This window comes from Podarcis raffonei, chromosome 9 (genome assembly GCF_027172205.1).
Source record: "Podarcis raffonei isolate rPodRaf1 chromosome 9, rPodRaf1.pri, whole genome shotgun sequence".
Lineage (NCBI taxonomy): Eukaryota > Metazoa > Chordata > Lepidosauria > Squamata > Lacertidae > Podarcis > Podarcis raffonei.
The window spans coordinates 29,734,203-29,755,658 of NC_070610.1; the positions used below are offsets into that span (position 1 = coordinate 29,734,203).

The following is a 21,456-nucleotide window of genomic DNA, read 5'->3' on the forward strand; positions in this document are numbered from 1 at the left end:
CCTATTTCAGACCTGGAATACCCCTGGTTTCAGTGTGTCTGGCCAGCACCAAAAAAACAGGAGGTTTCTCAAGCTCTATTGTAGACTACATTAGGGTTGCCATATTTCAAACAGTGAAAATCCAAACAGAAAAGTTGTTCCACTTATTTTGCCCAAAGTTGATGAGCTTTTTTCAGAGCAAGACCACACCAGACACTGCTGATGAATGCGATATTCCAAATATGTCCAGACGTATGGTAACCCTAGACTACGATAAAGGATTTGGCTTAGTGGACCAGTCATAAATGGTGCTAGAAGTTGTAGGGGAACAACAAGACAATGAACAGGATGGTGATACAATGACTACTGCAATTGACACAGGATTGTGTTTGCAATGGTTTTTTATGGACATTTATTGTTTGTTTACAGATGGACATTTATTGTTTGTTTACAGATAGTTGCCTTGGTGATATTGTGTTGATCGCAAAAGCTCTAGGGGGGCGGCCATTGTACCAAATGTGCTGTTTTGAGAATCATAGAATTGTAGAGCTGGAAGGGACCATGAGGGTCATCAAGGTAGGATTCTGGCAAGACTGTCACCAGTTTCCTTTGTGCCATCTACATTCTCTAGTAGTTCAGTACAGTAGTAGACTTCTGTCACCATCCGTCTTAATGACATAAAACTGGCAAATTGGTGATTTTCTGAGCTAGCAGATTTGAGCAAGAGTTTTGCAAGGCTGACTACATAGTTCCATTAGCATTCCAAAACAGCTAAATTTGCAAAGTTTGTGTGCCATTTTGGATTTCTATTGCCACAGCTGTCAAATGAGGTTTCATGTCAAATGTATCCCTGATTGTTCCCTATTTTCGTGCACCTTAGGGTACCTTAGGGTTTTTTTAGAAGTCTTGATTCAACTCATAAACATCTATCTGTATCATCATCAAACCTGCATCAGCAACAAAGGGTCATTTGGAAGCTCTTAACATTCAGGTACCAATGTATCAGTTTAACAAATGTCGTTCAGTTAACTTGCCAATTAAGTTGTCCTCAAACCTAACACTCAGCTCCCCATCCACAGACTGACTATCCATTTTATGTAAACAGCTAGTTAGGTTTTGCCACATGGTCTGCATGGGGCTACAGTGTCAGGCAAGACCAGCAGTTTGTTGGGTCACAATATTAGCTGGGAAAAACTCTCTTAAGATCCCTGACAGAAAAAAAATATAGTGGCTGAAGGCTGGAAATAAGTATTTAACTTGTGTTTGGTTCGCAGAAAACAGATATTTGGAAAATTAACTTTAAATTTATATGTTAATTTTTCTTTTCATCAAAAGATTTACGCACACTGTTAACCATATTATGGCTCCAGAAAGCCCCTGCTTTTTTGGCATATGTTTGGTTGTCCTGGGTGCTTAAAGCTGAATGATGGTCACAATTTGACATAATGTGCTTAGTGTCTCATATGATCTGTGGAGACCTACCTTCTTCCTGGATTAAAATTCCACCCTTGAGACAGGATTACTGGAAACCTTGAAGCTTAAAGTTCACAGGGAAGCAGGCAGAGACCAGCTTACAGCACCTTGAACAGCTACAAGAGAAGTTGTATTGGCAGGGAGTGAGAGCCACCTGAAGTCTTATGTAGGATGCCCAGGCTTGAAGCATGGTAGGCTCCACAATATAACATGTTAAAGGACTCTCCTGTTGATTTGTAATCTTTGGATTGTGTGATGTCAGGGAGGCAAAAGCACTGGAGGACTCATATTTTGATTAGTGATGATGACTGAACTGTTTGAAGGACCTTGAATGAAGCCCCAACCATTCTCCCCTTACCACCACCAAGGAAGTGTCCTGAAACTTAGCCTCATTCAAGGCTTCCACCAAGCATTGGGATCATTGCACAGTGTAAATAGTTAGAACATAGAGTAAATGAAGGGCTAGTGAAACAGGGGGAATGAGTTTCCAGTGCTGGGTAGAAGGCCTGAGAAAAGGTAGAAGGCCTGATTGTTTGCTGCGGGCAACATTGTTTGGCGTAGAAAAATAGGTGGCATGCTGGAAGGCCAAGTGAGAACAGATCCAATAATTCAGGTAGCCAAAGGAAGCAGGACAGAATTGACATTGGGCTGAAAAGTAGGAAATGGATAAGGAAAGAGATTGAGGAAGCAAGAGAGAGTGGCTAGGAAGAGAGTATCAAAATCCCATAAAGACAGGATGGGGAGTGTGTGCTTGTCAGTGTGTAGGCAGGCAAGGGGAGCCCTTGGGGGCTTTTAGCCATAGAGGCCAAACAGGCAATGGAGATTGCAGATGAATTTCATATATTGATTGAACTTGCTAAGCAAATGTTTGCTGCAGATCTCTAGGAATGCATTATTTCAGCAGGGTGAGTGACAAAATCTTTATTGTTCAAGGTCAGCTGGAACCAAATCCTTTGTCTGTTGAGGAGTAAGCTGATTTTGCTAGCTATTGGTGCTTGACCCAAATAGATGTTTTCCCACAGAACAGAGGCTACTTTTCAGTTATGACCAAAATGAAGGCTTACCAAGCTACTTTAATAAACTCCTGTTAGGAAATTGGAAGATGGCCAAAACTACACCCTAGAATAATCAGAACGTTCATCTTGAGCTGAAGCTTAACATGATCTGCTAAGGTATTTTTTAAAGGAAGTTATTTAAATGTATGGATATGATGAATTCTGAAGGAATTACGGTACTTTAAAATCAAGAGTGAGTTTAGCAGCTTTCCTGTACCCTAACCACTCTTTCCAAAATAAATATTCTTGCAAAAGCTGGCTATCCTCTGGTTTAATAACACGCGCTATTATTTATTCATTAAACAAGGAAAATGCAGTCAGAGCTGCTATGCAAAAACACAGAAATAAGATGGTTCCTTGTTCCGAGGAATGCAGAATCTAAGAGAGTTTAGACTACATACTGTGGCCCCGTGCCATTTGCTCTTCTGCAAAATAGCCAGCATACACAATTTAGACTATTTAGACATTATGCTAATAAACTGAAAAAACTATCCCCTGCCTTTAAGCCTGAGTAGTCTCAGTAATAAATTGGGAACCATAGCAATTCACATGATACATTTCATGGCTGTATGTTTGCGCTACGAGGAAATTTGGTGAATATGATTGTGTGATTGCAATAATATTTAGTTGCTGCCCCACAAAATAATGTAATGGATGTTACCTGTAGGAGGCAAGAAAGATAAAGAAGGAAGGATTTCTTGATTAAGTTTCAGTGAGGCAGAAAAGCAGTAAGTTCTGGACATAAGTTCTGCACGCACACCATTTGAATGGCAATGCCCATGAACTTTGGGGGACGGTTCCCTCAAATATTTTTGACTCCTAGGAATTGGCTCCTATGCTCAGCAGCTGGTATACAGATTCACACTGCCTCTGGCACTAGTAAGCAATGAATAGTAGGTATCAATAGCCCTGCCCTCTCCAAATTTGCCTAATTCCCTTTTTAGGCTATATGAGTGGTAGTGAGTTCCGTAGTATGAGCACATGAAGCATAGAGCATTTATTCTTGCTTTTTCAATCTGCACCGTTGAGTGGATGATTCAATGGAACTTTGGCTAATGAATGGTTGTTTGTGTGTAGAACTGGAGCAATAAAATCTCTTGACCATGTTCTTCTGTACTGTAACCTGTACAGTGAGTACAGAAAACAGTTGATTCTCTTTCTAAGAATTCTCTTGGGGAGATCACCTGAAGATTCTGAATTCACTGCTTCACAAATGCTTCCCTCCTACATTAGTTGAGGGGGTTGCAGAAAAAAACAAAAACTGACTTCAGTGCAGATCAGGATAAAATTCCTGTAGGCTTGAGGGACAGAGGGAGAGAGAGAGAGAGGAGGACGAAATGTGTGTTTATATCTATCTGATTTTAATTGCTTTAATGAACTGTATGTTTTATTTCTGTACCTGTATTCATAGTAGGAGCACAGGACTGTCAGGTTTGGAATGGGTGCAAGGCAGCAGGGCCAGTCAAAGAGCTGATAGCCTTATTTTTTTCAAAATGTGACAAGGGTGGAGTGGGTACTTTTAGTTTCTTTCCTGCAAGTACCCAGCACACAAAAGTAATTATGGATTACAGTTTAATAGTCAATTAGAGTTCAAAGGTGCAGCAAGGGTTGTTAGCCAAAACTCTCAGGGCAACAACATTTCCAACCTCCCAAAGACAAGTCCATAATTTTTGCAACATTCCATTGTTACTTTTGGAAAACGTTTTCCGACATTCATTCTTAGCATGCAGCAAACCATTTTCACCTTATTTCATAGCCACATATCTCTGCATATATATCTCTGGGAATGATATGAAGGATGGTGGCACTTAACCTGTTCAAAAATCCTGCATCCTGTGGAAGCTGGAAACAATGGAAAGCTTCTTGCTACACCCAGGGTGGTTTCCTGTAGTCACACTTGAGACACAAAACGTAAAATCGCCCCTTGCAAAGAGGCTAGCAGCCAGACATCTGAAAGCAGCACAAGTTGAAATATTAAAGGGAGATGCATCTTGTGTGTGAGTCATCCAAACAAAACAGTGTGAAACCAAATAGTTACTAAACATACTGAGCCAAGAGGCAACTGACTGCTGCTGTGGATCAATATAGTTCAGTTTGTGTTGCCTCTACTGCTACATTCGTCAAAGTGAAAGCAAACGCTTCCGTGGACTTTTTCAGTACTTTGATTCTGGAACATAGACGGAAAATGATGTGGTGCCGTCTTTGCGAGAGTTTGGCAGTGATGATTTATATGGACACGGTGGCTTTTCTATGATAACCTGTGCACCTAGATTGTTATGGGTGAGTACTGTATAGCTTTGCAGCCGTGATTTGTTTATGTTTTGTGCTTCCTTCGTTTTACTACTCTTTTCCCCATACCTGCCTTTTTTTAAAGGGTCTGTTCAGGTTTATAATTTTCTTTCTCTGTTTCATATGAAGATCTGTGATGTTGATTACTTTAGTAGCATAGTCAGATATATGCAGATGTAAATCCACAATTATTTAGAACTATAGTTCATATTCCTCAATCTTCATTTAGATGTGATTAAAGGAGATTCATGTTTATTTTTGAATACAGTACTGCAAAATAGGGCAGGCAAGGATTCTGGTCGGAACACCACCATAGGATTTTTGCAGTGCTGAAGGCTGGTGATGGAATTATCAAAATATAATGGTCAGTCTGTTTTTTCAGGTGGCTATATGTATTGCTGCATTGACTGCCTGGAATATAATAAAACATCACTTGTCCTGAAATGGAGAGTGCAGTCCCCCTCCCCGCAAAAAGCAGGAATTATTGCATCTTTATGAATGCAGTCTTTGCTGTATGGTTGTATTTTAAAGCTGTGTGGACTGAAGTCTTTAGTTTCTCACAATTAGAGCACATTAAAGATATGCAGTTCAAAATTCACTATGTATCACTGGCTTGCTTTTTACCAGAATAATTTGTTGTGGCATAACTGGGAAAAGGCCATAGCAGTGGGTATACAGCTGAATCCAAATCCTATGCATAAGCAAGCCCCACTGATTCCAATGAAGTTTACTCCAAAGTAAGTGTGCATAGGATTGCAGCTTCAGTGGCTTATCCAAATGATAATTCCAAATTTATACAACAGACTTCCACCACCCTCTAAGCTACAGCATCATAATATTAAGCAGTTCTTGGAAAATGCTGCCATTTTCACCAGTGCGCCAGAAAGTAACATATATCACTCTGACATTCTTAAGGAAATACTGGTCTTTGACAGTTGTTGTTGGTTGATATGTTTGAGAGCGCCAGACATACACTTCATAAACAGAGCATTCTGATCACCCCATAAATCATTAAATCTGCTCCCCAGAAAAGGAATGAAGAAGCATGCCAGTCTTTCATTAACTGCCCCTGCTGCACAAATCAAAATGGTACATTTATTGGGCTGACGAGATCAAAGAATTGCTTGTGAGCCAATGAATAGCAAGTCCTCCATATCTCAGTGCTTAACTTGATTAATCAAGCAAAGTTCTCGTATTCCACCAGCCTTCAGACTGTAATACAAATGTCCTGCCTCAGCCTTCTCTGGGTGCAAAGATATAACTTCTACACAATCACAGCTGTTCTGTCGCCTCCCGTCTGCCACCCTGTAATGTAATAGTATAATCTCCTCACCCCCTTCATTTTAATGCTGACAGGCCATTACAGTTCGTGATTTACCCAAGCATATTAACCATAACCATGTTATGCTGTGGGTGCCTGCATATGATTTATTATCAGATAGTAGTCATTTCTATTTACATAGTCACTTAAGTTTTTTGAATTACTACCTGCGGAGAACCAGGCCCCCTTCCCTTTATACCCACCTTTCTGAGCTATAAGGAAAAAAGCTCTCTACTGTTTAGAGGGGGAAATGCTTATATCACAGGAAGGGATATTTGATCACTTGCAAAAAATGTCCTGATGACCTACAGATCCTTGAAGAATATCAAAGGAAGGCTGTGTCTTTCATGGCATTTAGCCATGTACAGAGGTAAGAAAGCATTCTTAAGTTCTACTGATTTCAGTGGGGTTTTAAGCATATTAACTGTATTCTGGGTTGTATCCATTGAGCAAAACCCAAAGCTCTGTCAGCTTAGTTGCTCTCACAGGGCATTGCACCCTTATTTCCCAATTCTTGTAAACAACTCTCACATATTTTGCCCTAGCAGTGCCTTTTTCACAGGATTGTTTTCACGTAATCTAAACAAAGGCTATATCGCGCATCTGGGAAAATCCAGAATGCATCAATAGGTTTTGTAATTTCAGGATAGATTGAGGTTGTGCAGGTGTCACTGACATTTTAAGGGTATTAGATCCATGGCTCTGTCGGTGCATGATGTAACACTTTACAGGGCAAGAAGTGCAAGTAGGTAGATACGTCTTTTGTAATGTGACATTATATTGTGACCTGGTTTTGTAATGTGATGTTATTTTGTGACCTGGTTTCTGACAGAGATCAATAAACACAACACAAACACAAAACCCCAATACATATACATTAGTTCTATATTGTACTCACAAATATGAGCATATGCTATTATTAAAATAGAAAAAACTTCAACACCAAACGCATTCCTCAAGAAATTAAAAACTACCTGCGCATGAACTTGAAAAAGATATCGTATTGACATGGTTGATTACTGATACTCCAGTGTTAATGACTATTTTATGGTTTGCTGTAATAAACACATAAGTTGTATTTTTCAGGATAATTCTGCATGCGCGCGCACACACAGAGAGAGAGAGAGAGAGAGAGAGAGAGAGAACCTTTAGCAGGGGAAGTCCCCATTGGTGACTTCATAGTGCTAACTGGTCTCTGATTTCCCCATAATTAGTTTAGAAGAAGAAGAAATGCTATGTATTTCACATTTAGTTTGACTGTCAGATGCTCAGTATGGTTTTGCCTATGACTGCATACAAAGTAATGTCTTTCTTCTTCTTTGGCAATCACTTGTAGCCGAGTAAGATTGTCTTCCATAAACACGGTTTTAGCAATGAGTCTGTGGCTGTGGAGGTCAATTCTGGATCCACATGTCCTTCCACAGTGGGGACATTGGTTTCTGGGCAGGAGTTGACCATGGTGTGGATTTGCCAAGTGTGCCTTCCTCTTAGCATGTTTCTCCCGTGTGTGAGTTCGAGCATCTTCAAAGCCCATGACACTTTTGGTAAAGGCTGTTCTCCAACTGGAGCGCTCGCAGGCCAGTGTTTCCCAGTTGTCAGTGTTTATACTACATTTTTAAAGATTTGCCTTGAGACAGTCTTTAAACCTCTTTTGTTGACCACCAGCATTACGCTTTCCATTTTTAAGTTTGGAATAGAGTAGTTGCTTTGGAAGATGATCATCAGGCATCCGCACAACATGACCAGTCCAATGAAGTTGATGTTGAAGAATCATAGCTTCAACACTGGTGATCTTTGTATGTGTAGCACAAAAATGTAGGGTGTTTTTTCCCCCTCAGTCCAGAATCATTCACACTGATCCTCAACATGCTGATTCCAGATCCTGCCACCCTCAGTGGTGGCTGTGGTTACTTGCTGCACATTCGAAAACCCACCACATTCCCCACATATTCCCCAGGTGAATGAAGAAGGAAGTGGTGATTGCAATCTTGGTAAATGCTTACCCACAACTTGGTTGGGCAGGTGTGGAGACCCACAGACAGACCATTACTGTGACTGCCCATTGCCAGGGCTCTATCTGCTCCCAGCCATACATGCGCTCCTTCTTTTTGGCTTGCCCCTCTCTGTGTTTCCAGCTGCTGGCTGGCCCCATCAGCAACTTGCCTTCCAACCCATCTTATCACACCAGGCTTGACTGTGTAGCTGCCTCCTGCCCAAGCCAGCCCCTCTTCCATACAGGTGTAGCCCAGGTGTCAACTCTGTTTGTTACCATGTCATTAGATGCAGGGTTAAAAAAAGAATCAATCTGCAACAAGCTTTTGTTTTGGGAATGAACCACTTTCCCAAGAAGTGCTTTTGGGGTGCAATAAAATATGAAGCAGAACTAGATTATATGTGGACTGTGTAGAAAAAACAAACACTCAGTCTCCATTGTTTCTAGAATAAAACGCTGTGTGTACACAGCCTAAGAGACGGGGATTAAATACAACAGTTTTCTGAATTAGTGAGGATGCTTTCCTGAATGGACTATTTATCTGCAGGATGGAGTCTGAGACCAGTGCTTTTTAAGGGTGTATGTAAGAAAACAGCCTTTTCCCAGCTGATGAAGGAAGCATGCAGTTTTGGAGATGATCAAACAGAGAAAAGAGAGAGCTGTACATTGGTCCAAGCTGAAGGCTCTTTTAGATACAGTTTGGGGATCTAGTGTAGGACTTGTGGTTGTGCTGTGTGCCTTGGTATACCTCAGCTATGGTCCTCCTATATATATTTGTGAATAAAACATAACAAATATAATAAAAGACACTGTAAGTCTCCATTGCATGTGTTCTTTTATCCTATGGTGGCTGAATGTCATAGCACTGCCCACAGACTTCCCCTTATTGAGGAAGTAGAGAGCATTAAGAATAGACAAGCATTTCCTCTTGCGTGTCTGACTGCATTCTTTCCCTGTTCTGATTCAGCCACATATTTCATCTATACTGCTGAACACTGTATTTCTATAGGGACCCCAACTTCTTGCGGGCATTTTCAGTTCAGATTGCTCTCTGTTCTTTTAAATAACATGCCATTGAATAAGCAGTTATCAAAATCTCTGGAGGTTGTGGTTCAGTTCTTCTTGCTGATTGGATTGCTGGTTTCATCTCTTGGACAGCTCCTTCTTGTCCTTTCCCCTTATTTTCCCTCAGAAGATTCTCCCTCTCTGTGTTTTTTCCTCTAATGCTAATGGTGCTTTGAGCTTCTTCTGCCACAGTAGCACCAGCATAGAAAGTGGAACAGGGAGTATATACAAATGGGCCTTCCTAAATGGTTTTTGCCCTGTATACCTGAAAGAGAGTCTCCACCCCCATCATTCAGCCTGGACACTGAGATCTAGCTCTGAGGGCCTTCTGGCAGTTCCCCCATCACAAGAAGTGAGGTTACAGGGAACCAGGGTCTTCTTGGTAGTGGTGCCCTCCCTCTGGAACACCCTTCTGTCAAGAAAATAAACAACTACCTGACTTTTAGAAGACATCTGAAGAAAGCCCTGTATAGGTTGTTTTACTGTGTTTGATGTTTTAATTTGCTGGAAGCCACCCAGAGTGGCTGGGGCAGCCCAGTGAGATGGGTAGCATATAAATTATATTACTATTATTATGTGGGAGTTTGGAAAATGTGCATAAGAGGCAACGTGAGAGAAGTGTATAAAGTTATGCATTTTGTGGAGAAACTGGTTAGAGAAATGTTTTTCTTCCTCTCTTATAAACTTAGAACTTGTAGACGTCCAGTGATGCTGAATGCTGGCAGATTCAAGGCTGACCAAAGAAAATGCTTGTTCACACAGCGCATAGTTAAACTCTGGAATTTGCTTCCAGAAGAGGCAGTGATGGCTACCAACTTGGATAGCTTTAAAAAGATGAATAGACAAATTCATAGAGGATAACCCTGATGGCTGTGTTCTACCTCCCCAGTAGGAGGTGATAATGCTTCTAAATACCAGTTGCTGGAAGCCTCAGGTGGGGAGAGTGTTGTTGTGCTGAGGTCTTGCTCGCAGGCTTCCCATTTGCATCTGGTTGGCCACTGTGAGAAAAGGATACTGCACTAGATGGGTCACTGGCCTGGTCCAGAAGGCCGTTCTTAGGTTCTTACTACACTTGTTGGTGTGATACTACGCTCGTGTTCTGTGATTTTCCAAAGTGCAGTAATCAGCGTGGGGATCGGCACAATCACCACTGTAGGTCTTTCAGGTATCGACATGCTCAACGCTCACCAAGGCCTTCATCTGGAAGTGTCCTTAGATTATGAGTGTCCACCATGCTTTATGAATATCTGCCCCACTTTTATTGACCGCTGCTTTTAATGAGGTGTTAGCTATGATGTCACATTTTTCTGCCTTGTGATAAATTCTGAAGCAATGTTGCCACTTGCAGGATCTATTAGGTGCCTCGGTTCTCTGCTTTTAGTATTCTTTTTTGTCTCTCAGCAGTTTTCCAGTGCATTAATTCACAGTTAGGCTCCACTGGTTTACAGGATTCTGTTTGGAGATTGGGCTGTCACACTCTGCAGAGAATCAATTTATTTTTCAAATCCATGTACTTAAGACACAGATTAAGCTATTAAGAAGCATGAGAAGATCATTTAGCAAAATACCTTTTCTTGACAATATTGCCTCAAACAGAAGAAACCCTCACTCTAATTATGCTAAAGATCACAAATAGCATGGTCCTTGAAATGGAAGAGCATTTCTATTTTGGCTAATCATTCAATGCCAATATATGTACTGCTTTTGAAAGAGTGCAGCTAGATGAGCATAGATGGAGAGATGAGCCCACTGCAGATCTACATCCATACTTTTGGGGCCACACACCTGTTGGAAGTGCAACAGCAGTGATCATTCAGTTTGTCACTTAAGAGTTAATTCTGTCCATGTTAAAGGCAGCTAACCAAGAGGGTGTGGTAGTGCTGCTGGTGCTGGCTGGGGCTGCCAACTTGGCCCCACAACCATGGGTGCCCAGGACTGTGGGTGCTATGCAGTGTGCATTGCCCTGGCACTGAAATTTGTGGGTGCCTGACCCCTTCATGGGGAATTTTGTGGGTGCTCGGGCACCCAGGGCCCCAGGAAGTTGCACCTATGGTGCTGGCAGCGCTTACCAGCCAGGCAGACTGCTGTGATGTTTACTGGTTGTGCTGTTCTGAGAGAGTTTTTCCTCTGTCTGTTTGGTTGAATGTCTCTCTGCTGAAGTAAGGAAGACAAAGGCTCTGTGTTCCTTTCCCCGCAAATTCTACACTGCTTTTGTTCAATAATGTCATCAAAAAGCAGCACTCAAGAATAGGGATGGCAGAGAAACAAAAAAACTAATCCATCATTAGTTTCTACACCGCCCAAATTAGGTGGTCAATCTTTTTATGAACATTCATGGTTTTCTTCCACACCAAATAATTTGTGAAAATAATGGTCAAAAACAACTTACATGGTTTTTGAAACTTAGTCCTACTTAATTTTCCTTTGTCACACCTTACCATAACCTTTCACCGTTGTTTTTCTTTCATTCATTGCATCTGATTTGACGTGCTGAAATGTGTATTCCTTCCTTGTCACTGAGGTGCTGATGGGAACCATTATCCAACCCATTCAATCACTGTTATGTTTCTTAAGCTGTCACCGCTTGATATCCCTCTCATTTTATCTCTGTAGCTCTACTGCATGTGGTGGGCAGGGGTGAGAGAGGCTGCCCAATGAGTTTTTCCATCCTCCTGTGCTATAAGACTTTGGTAGCAGGGCTAGACCAAGTTTTCTTTGACCTCAGAAGACTTTTGGTTTCCTGCCCATCACCTTCAGGGTGGGGATCGGGTGGGGGAATGGGCAGTGACATTCACTGCAATCCTTTCAATGAAATGGGTCACTCATTGGCTTCACTCTCAATGTTGTCTAGAGGTCCATTGCCTCAGGCAGTGCAATGCTGAGGTTAACAACAGCACCACTAAACAAACAAACCCCACTGTGCTGTGGTGACAGAAGAAAAGGGAAAGAGGAGAGATTCAAGAATAGCCATGTAGCACAATGTGGGCTTTCTTGGTTGGCCAAATAGCTGAGCTATAGCAGTGTACAGAGAGTGTACAGTGGTACCCCGGGTTAAGAACTTAATTCATTCTGGAGGTCTGTTCTTAACCTGAAACTGTTCTTAATCTGAAGCACCACTTTAGCTAATGGGGCCTCCTGCTGCCGCTGCACCGCCGGAGCACGATTTGTGTTCTCATCCTGAAGCAAAGTTCTTAACCCGAGGTACTATTTCTGGGTTAGCAGAGTCTGTAACCTGAAGCGTATGTAACCCGAGGTACCACTGTATATGTGAGTGGCAAGATACACATACATACTCTCCAACATTTATCCGATGAAAATAGGGATGTTCCATTGCATAACAATAATTTTACTATTTATACCCCACCCATCTGACTGGCTTGCCCCAGCCACTCTGGGCAGCTTCCAACATATATAAAAACACAATAAAACATTAAACATTTAAAAAAATCCCTACACAGGATTGGCTTCTGATGGCTCAGGGATAGGATAACTCCATACCCTCCAACCTTTCTCTAATGAAAATAGGGACATCCTAAGGAAAAGTGGAGGGACGCGGGTGGCGCTGTGGGTAAAAGCCTCAGCGCCTAGGGCTTGCCGATCGAAAGGTCAGCGGTTCGAATCCCCGTGGCGGGGTGCGCTCCCGTTGCTCGGTCCCAGCGCCTGCCAACCTAGCAGTTCGAAAGCACCCCCGGGTGCAAGTAGATAAATAGGGACCGCTTTCTAGCGGGAAGGTAAACGGCGTTCCGTGTGCTGCGCTGGCTCGCCAGATGCAGCTTGTCACGCTGGCCACGTGACCCGGAAGTGTCTCCGGACAGCGCTGGCCCCCGGCCTCCTGAGTGAGATGGGCGCACAACCCTAGAGTCTGTCAAGACTGTCCCGTACGGGCAGGGGTACCTTTACCTTTACCTTTAAGGAAAAGTGGGACATTCCAGGATCAAATCAGAAACCAGGATGGCTTCTCTAAATCAGGGACGTCCTTGGAAAATAGAGACACTTGGAGGGTCGGCACATATGAGGGAAGAAAAAATGGTCAGGGCAGAAGTATTTACAGCCTTCAGATACCATGGAAATTGTCTGTAAGCCCAGCAGAAGGCTGTTCTGTAGCCACTTTTGGCAAGCCCACAGCAAGCGTGTGACAAGATTCAGTGGAGCAAACATGTCCAAATGCCTATTCTGGGATGTAATGATTAAGTACTCTTATATTGAGCCAACCCTACCCCATGAAAATACCTTTAGAGACAAATACAGTGGTACCTCAGGTTAAGTACTTAATTTGTTCCGGAGGTCCGCACTTAACCTGAAACTGTTCTTAACCTGAAGCACCACTTTAGCTAATGGGGCCTCCTGCTGCCACCGCACCGCTAGAGCCCGATTTCTGCTCTCATCCTGAAGCAAAGTTCTTAACCTGAAGCACTATTTCTGGGTTAGCGGAGTCTGTAACCTGAAGCATATGCAACCCGAGGTACCACTGTACAGGTGGGACTTAGAAACAGCTTTATTCAATGAGGCCCTACGTTTCATGTGTTCAAAATCATGTAACAGAACACTGGTTTTTAAAATGAAAAAGTAGAGCACTGATTTGCTAGCTTCCCCCGAAGTACCAGCATGGCCTTGGAGAAGAATTAACAAACTCTTGGGCAAGTAATCGCTTAGAGGGCATAAAAGAGTAAAGAAAGCAGGATGTACATTTTTGTTGCTAGAATTCATGTTCTAAAGGTGTCAAGATGTCTTCATTTGCAAATTGATGTAGCCCACTGTAGTTCATATAATATTAATCTCACTATATGCAATATTTAACAGAGAAATGCTTAAAGGCCCCTTCAAAAGTTGGCTATTCTAGCATACTTGAATTTAATCCGATTTAGTTTTCTCAAAGCTAATTGGAATATTGATTGGGCATTGCATCTTGCCTTTAAGTAACTGAGAACCTTTAAAACAATCTATTTTGGTATATGTAATTGTTTTCTATGATTTACTATAATTTATATATTCCAAAAGTGGTGAACCTTTATATTCTCTGAAGAACTAAACTGGAGTTTTCAGTGTGTGAATGCAGTTTCTTTGTGAGGAAGGCGTTCTATTTTCAGTTTATTGGGTGCGTACAAATGTCATGGTAGACCATGGCTTATTGTGATGGGGCTGAACTTAACCTCACATGCTGCCCACCCCTTCAGGCTTTTTCTTCCAGTTTTCTATTACTCCTGGCTAGCGGTGTCATCCAAACTTCACAAGCCATAGTTTATGAAACTGGCTTGTTTTTGTTAACCGTAGTTAAAATTTACAACAGTTTAGGGTTCAGACAACATGCTGAACTGCAATTAATCTAAAACAGAAGCAGAGGCTTCAGGTATCCTTCTTTGAGCTGCAACAAAGGAGAAAAGAGAGACCAACTTCAAAGGCCACTGATTCCCTATACTTCATTGTAGGGGGAAAAACATGAAAACCTCTTGGAGGTTTACTACAAAGGAGAATGAGCTGGTTTTTGTGAACTGTATGCTGATCCAGAAAGGTACTGAAGAGACATTTAAGGAAGCTGAAATAAACTCATCATGAGTGGGTAGCAAGGACAAAACAAGTGGGGGAAAGGCAGAGATTTGTAGGGCTGGACAATAATGACTGAACAGTCAGAAGAAAGACTTAGGACATTTACCAATCAGTTGGTTTCAGTTTTTATTTTAATGACTATATTGAAAATGGTTCTGAATTGCCTTCTGTTTCAAAAGGAATAGGGAGAACATGTCACCTGCTTGATTAGTTGCTTGAGGCTGATCTTTGTATAAAAGAGGGAATGTTTTTTGAAGGCCAGAGGTAATTATAAATTGGTAGCTTGGTCTTGCCACCACAATAGGCTGCCAGTGTCAAAGTGACATGGTTGCAAATTTTGTTCAGTTACTACAGAAATGAGTAAAAGCAAGCTGGCTCACTTAATACCTTTGATGTCATGCCTATCAGCTTAGCTGTGTAAGTATATGTCCGTTATGATACATGCTAACCATCCAACACACTATCCTCCAGAATGGTTTTTAGGGGGACAATACCATAAAATTGCACATGTGGTTCATGTAAATGCTTTAAAACATTTTTTAAAGGGGTAAATCAAAATTTAAATTTCCAGGTGTTCATTCAGGAATGCCAACAATCTAGGGTCTGGTTTCTTTTTAGAAGAGATAGTTTTGCTTCTTTTAGTATATAAGCATAGAAAATGTATGTTTTCATTCTTTTGTGGTAGGAAACTGGATCAAATGGAAAAGCTTCAGGGTTGTTCTAACTGCATATAAATAATTCCACATACCTCTTGCCTAGAGCCTTCCCATAGAATTTTTAGTATGGCAGTTGTGCAATTGTTACATGTACAAGGTCCAGGTGTTTTTCCTGATTGCTAGATTTGTCTTGCAGATAACCCATTTCCCCAGCACTCGAAAGCACAACATTGTCTCACTGGGCAAATATAATTTGCTGATCACTGGTTCCTGCAAAGCTGATTTTCAGAGCCTGCAAAGCATGGGCTCAAAGGAAAATGGCTCACCTGATATCATTGTGTCCTGCCCACCTGCCAAAGAGTTTCAAATACCTGCAGTGCTGCCCAATCCCTTGCAGCCCAGCCACCCCACCCCCCCCCCGGTTTTATGGACATTTTGTTTTCTAGTTCAGTGTAGGCTGTATGAGCCGTCTCTCTAATTATGGAGCTCACATCTACCCCTTAGACAAACTACACTGTGGTTATTCCATCATAAGAAGACAGTCTCCATACTTGCTTCTGTTCTGGGTGGGGCAGAATTACAGTGCATGCACCTAAGACAGAATCCTCCATGGCCCAAGTATGTTGCTATCAAATGGAGGGGGAATGGTTTGTCTTTATGGTTTAGAAACTAAGCCCCTTCAATGCTCAGCAATTTCAAAAAGAGGCTATGAAGTACATGGATATGCTGAATATTTTGCTTCCTAACAAACAAGCTATTAGTATTCATTCTGAAAATGCTGCTTAACATTTTATCAAGAGAGATGATTTCATATTTATGTGGAATTTATTATTTATGATTTGGTATAATCCAACAATAAGTTGCCGCAGAAATGTTTTTTGAAGCAGCAATTTAGGAAGAACACATGTATTTGTAAGCAGGTTGTAACAATGTTCAAATTCCATGGAATAGAACAGCACATATAATGCAGCTAGGCATTTGTGGGATTGTATCATTGGCTTGAATTTTTGGGTGGACCCAATTGGGAAGACTGCTGGGGGCTGGGATACTTCCCCAACTGCTTAGTCCCCAGAGCCTGTGCAGCAAGGGTCCATAACAGTGTTTTTTTCCTAACTGAAACTCCCCTTTCAAATGAGTAAAGAGATTTGGGCAGCAGCAGCAAAGATGCCTACCAGTCCCAGCATACCAGCAGAAAAAAATGTGATTTGTATTATTTCCGGAAGAGAGAGGATACTCCAGTTGTTCCAAGCACCTGTATTCAAATGTGAGCACCGCTGCAATATAGCCCCATAGAATAAAATTTGCCATGACTTTCAGGTGAAAACTGAACTTTCAGAATTGCGGCTTTCTCTCTCTATCTTTTTGTAACAGGGCTGGAAGCAAAGCCAGAGTTCCAGATCTACCCAACACTAATTTAAACACTTATTGTCTGCAATAAGTAGACAACTTTGGATGAAAGATGGTCTTACAGCTATGGCGATGATATGGGACTCCTTCATCGGGGTTTCTATTTCTGTTTTGCCATGGCCCTCCTGTGTGACCTTGGCAAGCCACTCCAGCGTTAAAAAAAAACCAACTCTGCTGCGCAAGATTGGCACCTAAATAATTGGCCTGAGATTCAGAAGTGCTAAGCATTTAACAGCCTCCATTGATTCTCTGTGGCCTTGAGTCTATTAGGAGCCATAAATAGTCAGCATCTCTTTCAAGGTAGCTGCTTGCTCATTTCAGAATCCAAAAGCAGAAGAAAGGGTGCCAGTTCCTCAAGGTTCTCTCACACCTGCAGTGGTCCATTCATAGGGAACTGGCCTTTGACAAGGATGCTCTTCATCCATCTGTGTTCTGTTGCTCATTTCTATAAAGCAAGCTTGGCTAACCTATGGGCCTCCAAATGTTGCTGGACTCCAACTCCCATAACCCCTTGCTGACTAGGGCTGATGGGAGTTGTAGTCCAACAACTTCTGGTTGGCCATAGGTTAGGCACTCTTGCCATTAAAATATATATAAATAATGCTCAGCTCTTGAAATGAAATTCTTTGTAGGTTTTTTCTGGTTTTGGTTTTTAAGAAATATATTAAAATCTCTTTTAAAATAGCTTTTACCTCATGGCAAATACAAGTGCTACCTTATTGCTTTGCTATGTTTAGCAGCTCTTTCCTAGATAGATTTTTCCCCCTTGAAAAACAGCAGGGCCCTGAACAACTCTTAGGCCCTTTGCGCTCTCTTGCTCTGTGTGTGTTTGTGTGACTGCAATCGTATCGTTTTTCAAAAAGGAGACCTCCCTGATTCAAACCAGTGGATTTGGTGGAAACCTTGCTATAGATTCTAGTAGACTTTCAAATGGGTCTCAGCTGGTTTTCATATCACTGAGACAGCAAAGCTATCCTAATATTCATTCCTTTCCTGCTTTATCAGAATGCCCTCCTGCTAAAATGGGCAGAATGGGAACAAGAAAGAGTGGGCCTTCTTGGCAGCGGCCCCCTGCCTTTGGAATGCTCACCCCAAGAGATGTACACATTCTAGCAATTTGCAATCCTTCTTTCTCCCTTGCAAGACTCCCCCCCCTTTTTTTTAGTATTTTGATAGTTTTAGCTGCAATAGTGAGTATTTGGTGTTTTGAAGTACCATCGTTCTCAGCTGTTGACTTTAATATTCCAAATAGGGATTTTGTGTTTGTTTAGTTTTCTGTTTAAGTTGGAATTTTGTCAGTGAAGTTGATTACATGTATTTTGAAAATTAATAGCTTGTAGGGTTGTATGCTCTGTTTTAACTGTTAGTCGCCTAGAGGCATTTTGCAGTAGGTTAACATATATATTTAATTAACAGTAACAGTAATGAGCTATCATCTTTGTTATGAAGATTTTCAAATGAGTGAAGTGACAGCAGTATAAACTGTAAAAAACAACAACAACACCAAAATGTATTTTCTTTCCTGTTTATATTCAGCACCAGACAGCCACTTTGATCATATGTTTAATGATTTTTTTCCACAGGGGAATAGACTGATAAATAATATCTAGATATTTAGAATTAGACTTAAATAAGAAAAATTACAAACAATATCCAACTATTGTTTTATAAAGGCAAGTTAGCTCATTCAAATTAAATTGAGGCTCCAATAAACATCCCAATTTAACAAAATGACATAAGAACAATTTATTAACAGGTAAATTTGAGCCAAAATTATTTTAACTAAATATATTTTACACATATAAATGTTTTTCATATTTCAAAATAATGCCCACGTGACATTAATGAAACTATTACTTACAGTTTATGACAATTTTACAAATTCCATGTGGATAATTTTGAGTCATGCAGTCTGCGCTGGAGCAATCAGCTCTGACCTCTTCACACACTGAGTTACTCAGGTACCTAGTTCCTCCCAAGGTGAGAGGAACTGGACATACTAAGCCTGACAGGACAGCTTACTCTATGGTATTAACCCCTTCGTGCATTAATTAGACTTAAGCATGTTGGTTATATGAGACTGATTATCCCGCATCTTGCACATAGTTTGGGACATTCCTCACACCACTCTAGATATGCAACTGTTTGCTGAACCCTTCATTGTCTGTATTTTTTATTTAGCCACATTAGACTAAATCACAACTGTTGTAAAGTTCATCACACATTTGAAAGTGCTGTAATATAAGCCGATAATGAGGATTGGTGGGTTTTTAACTTTCAGACAGTAGCTCTAGTTCTTCCATATAGTCATGTTGCTAAGTAGAAAGTTGGAAATAAGAGTCTGTGATTGTTTGCCATCAATTCTGACAGCCAGCTCCAGAATCTGTCTATATTGGATGCTACAAAAGGGAAATGAAGAGGTTTTCCCGATTGGTCCAGTAGCAAAATATATATGACTTTTAATAATCATCAGATATTAGAAATAGATGCAGACTAAATGTCCTTGTTTTTAGATAGCAGAACAGAGAAATACAACTGAAGCAAGTTGAGCAGGGACAGCAATTTAAAGCTCAGAATTAGAATTAATCTCTTGTTTCATACCCATAATGATTATATATATATATATTGCTGCCTTACCCGTTTCATAATCTGCTGTTAAAATGCACATTTAGAGGGGGGCATCCACTAAATGGTGTCATAAAATTGTCTTAGAGATTTAGCTTTACTTACCTAACCAAACTATTAAGTCCAGAGAAAAAATGAAAGTGGATTTCTTAAAATGCATGCCACTGTGCACAAATGTATGCAATAGAAAAGAACGACATAATCATATAAAAAGGCAATTTATATTTCTTGTTCATTTTTGCTTCCCTTAGTAGGCAGCCATGTCATTTAGTTTGTATCAGATTAAACGAGATATAAAGGAGATACTGATCAGCACTAGATGGAAGTATGCCTTTAAAAAACGTATCATTTCTTTATACCTGGAACACACTAAGGGCTTTTGTAGTGGTTTTGTTAAAGCCTCTCAGATAACTGGCTGAGCTGTGCTAATGTCAAAGAAGGCAGGGGTATGGAAAGGTATCTGGCTGTCAGGGCCAGGCCAAGGCTGTGGGTAGCCATATCCAAATATAGGCTTGGAGGCCCTTGAGTTCAGTGACCGCCTTGAATTGGAAAGTGGCAAATATAGAGCCTGAAGTTCAGCGAACAGAACACATTGCCCTGTTGACTAGGCAGTGGCAAAAGGCCAGGATTCTGGTATGTTTATCAGGCCTGGTCAACCAAAACACAGCCATCCTTCAAGATTCACACTTCTCCAGCCAAGAAAAGTGTACAAAAAAGCATATACTATGGTGAAGTGTGTGTGTTCATGCATATATTACTCAAAATAATATACAAGAATGCATTATATTAGGAGAGATTGCTTTGCAAAAGTATTAAAGAAGGTTTGCACTAAAATGCTGGCAAATTTTCAGGAGGACTTTAAAAGCAAACAAACCACAAACTGATGTGGAAATGCAGAAAACTGAACTGGGATGCTCACATTTTCTCTCTCCACATCAGACTATGGACCTTCATCTATCTTATCTCTACCTTACCTGCCCGAAACATGCATTTGGTTTGCCCACCTGAAAAATAGTCTGCTCTCAGCATCTGCTCATGCGAGCCTTATTTGCAAAGCCATGCATGCAAAAGTCAAATGAAAAGTGTGCTTGGAAAATTGGCAGCTTTTCCGCCATTGTGGAACTCTTAATTCCCTGCAGGAACTTTCATATCTTCAAAAAGAGAGAGAGAGAAAGTTGCAATATCATCCTATTCAAGCTGGTTTCTGGGGACTAGGATGAAGCTGGTACTGGATGCTGTGGAGAGGATTGCACTCTCCTTTTCAACAGTTTTAACTGCTGGTGTTTGGGGCATGTATATTACAGTTCTTTACATGCTATCATTGTTGGGCTTTGTTTCAAATGCATATTGCCCTATGCAGAGTCTTCTAGGCAGGACAAGACAATAATCTAAACAAATTAAAGATAGAAGCAGCCTTGCATATGAATGCAATAGAGGTCAGTCAGTAGTTAGCATACACACTGTGGTAATAGCTTCTATCATCTGGGATAAAAGGCATTAATAAATGTAATAGCGCAGGCAGAATTTCTCCAGAGTCATATTAATGGGAAACATAATTAATTGCCTTCAACCTTCAACTCCCATTCTGCTTCTCTCTTTTTTTTTTACTAACTTCTCCAGAGAAATTTCCATTCTCCTGAAGACCTCTTTCAGAATGATGCCTTCTTTAATTTTTCACACATGGCTTCTAGCTCCAGACCTAATTCAGCTGGTAAATCACATTTTATTGAAGGCTTTCTATCTCAACAGATCTCTATGAATTAGTGTTCTTAACAGTATTAGCAGATTTCCTTTGTTTTAATTCATTCTGCTTTTTCAGCAACTAAACGCTGATGCAACTTATTCCTGGTCACTAATTAAGATGTTAACTGGAATAAAATCTTTACAACATTCCTGATCATTAATTAATTAGAAGAAAATTGAAAGGGTAGCTATGGATAAATGTTGAATCTGAACAATGGTAGAAGAAACAAGTAGATAACTGGTTCAGTTCAGGCTTGAAATGAAGTAAATCTCAAAGGTTTTTAGGCTTAACTGCTGGCAATTGTT

General features: G+C 40.9%; 1 protein-coding gene across 45 annotated transcripts in view; it reads left to right on the plus strand.

The window, feature by feature from the left end:
* SORBS2 (sorbin and SH3 domain containing 2) overlaps positions 1 to 21,456 on the plus strand; it is a 184,386-nt gene that overhangs the window by 71,898 nt on the left and 91,032 nt on the right. For 3 of the 45 annotated variants that reach the window (XM_053402421.1, XM_053402427.1, XM_053402433.1), the window contains exon 4: positions 4,665 to 4,787. The exons of the other annotated variants lie outside the window; for them this stretch is intronic. The gene's annotated coding sequence lies outside the window, so the exon portion shown is untranslated. The remainder of the gene's footprint in view (positions 1 to 4,664; positions 4,788 to 21,456) is intronic. 45 annotated transcript variants of the gene reach the window in all.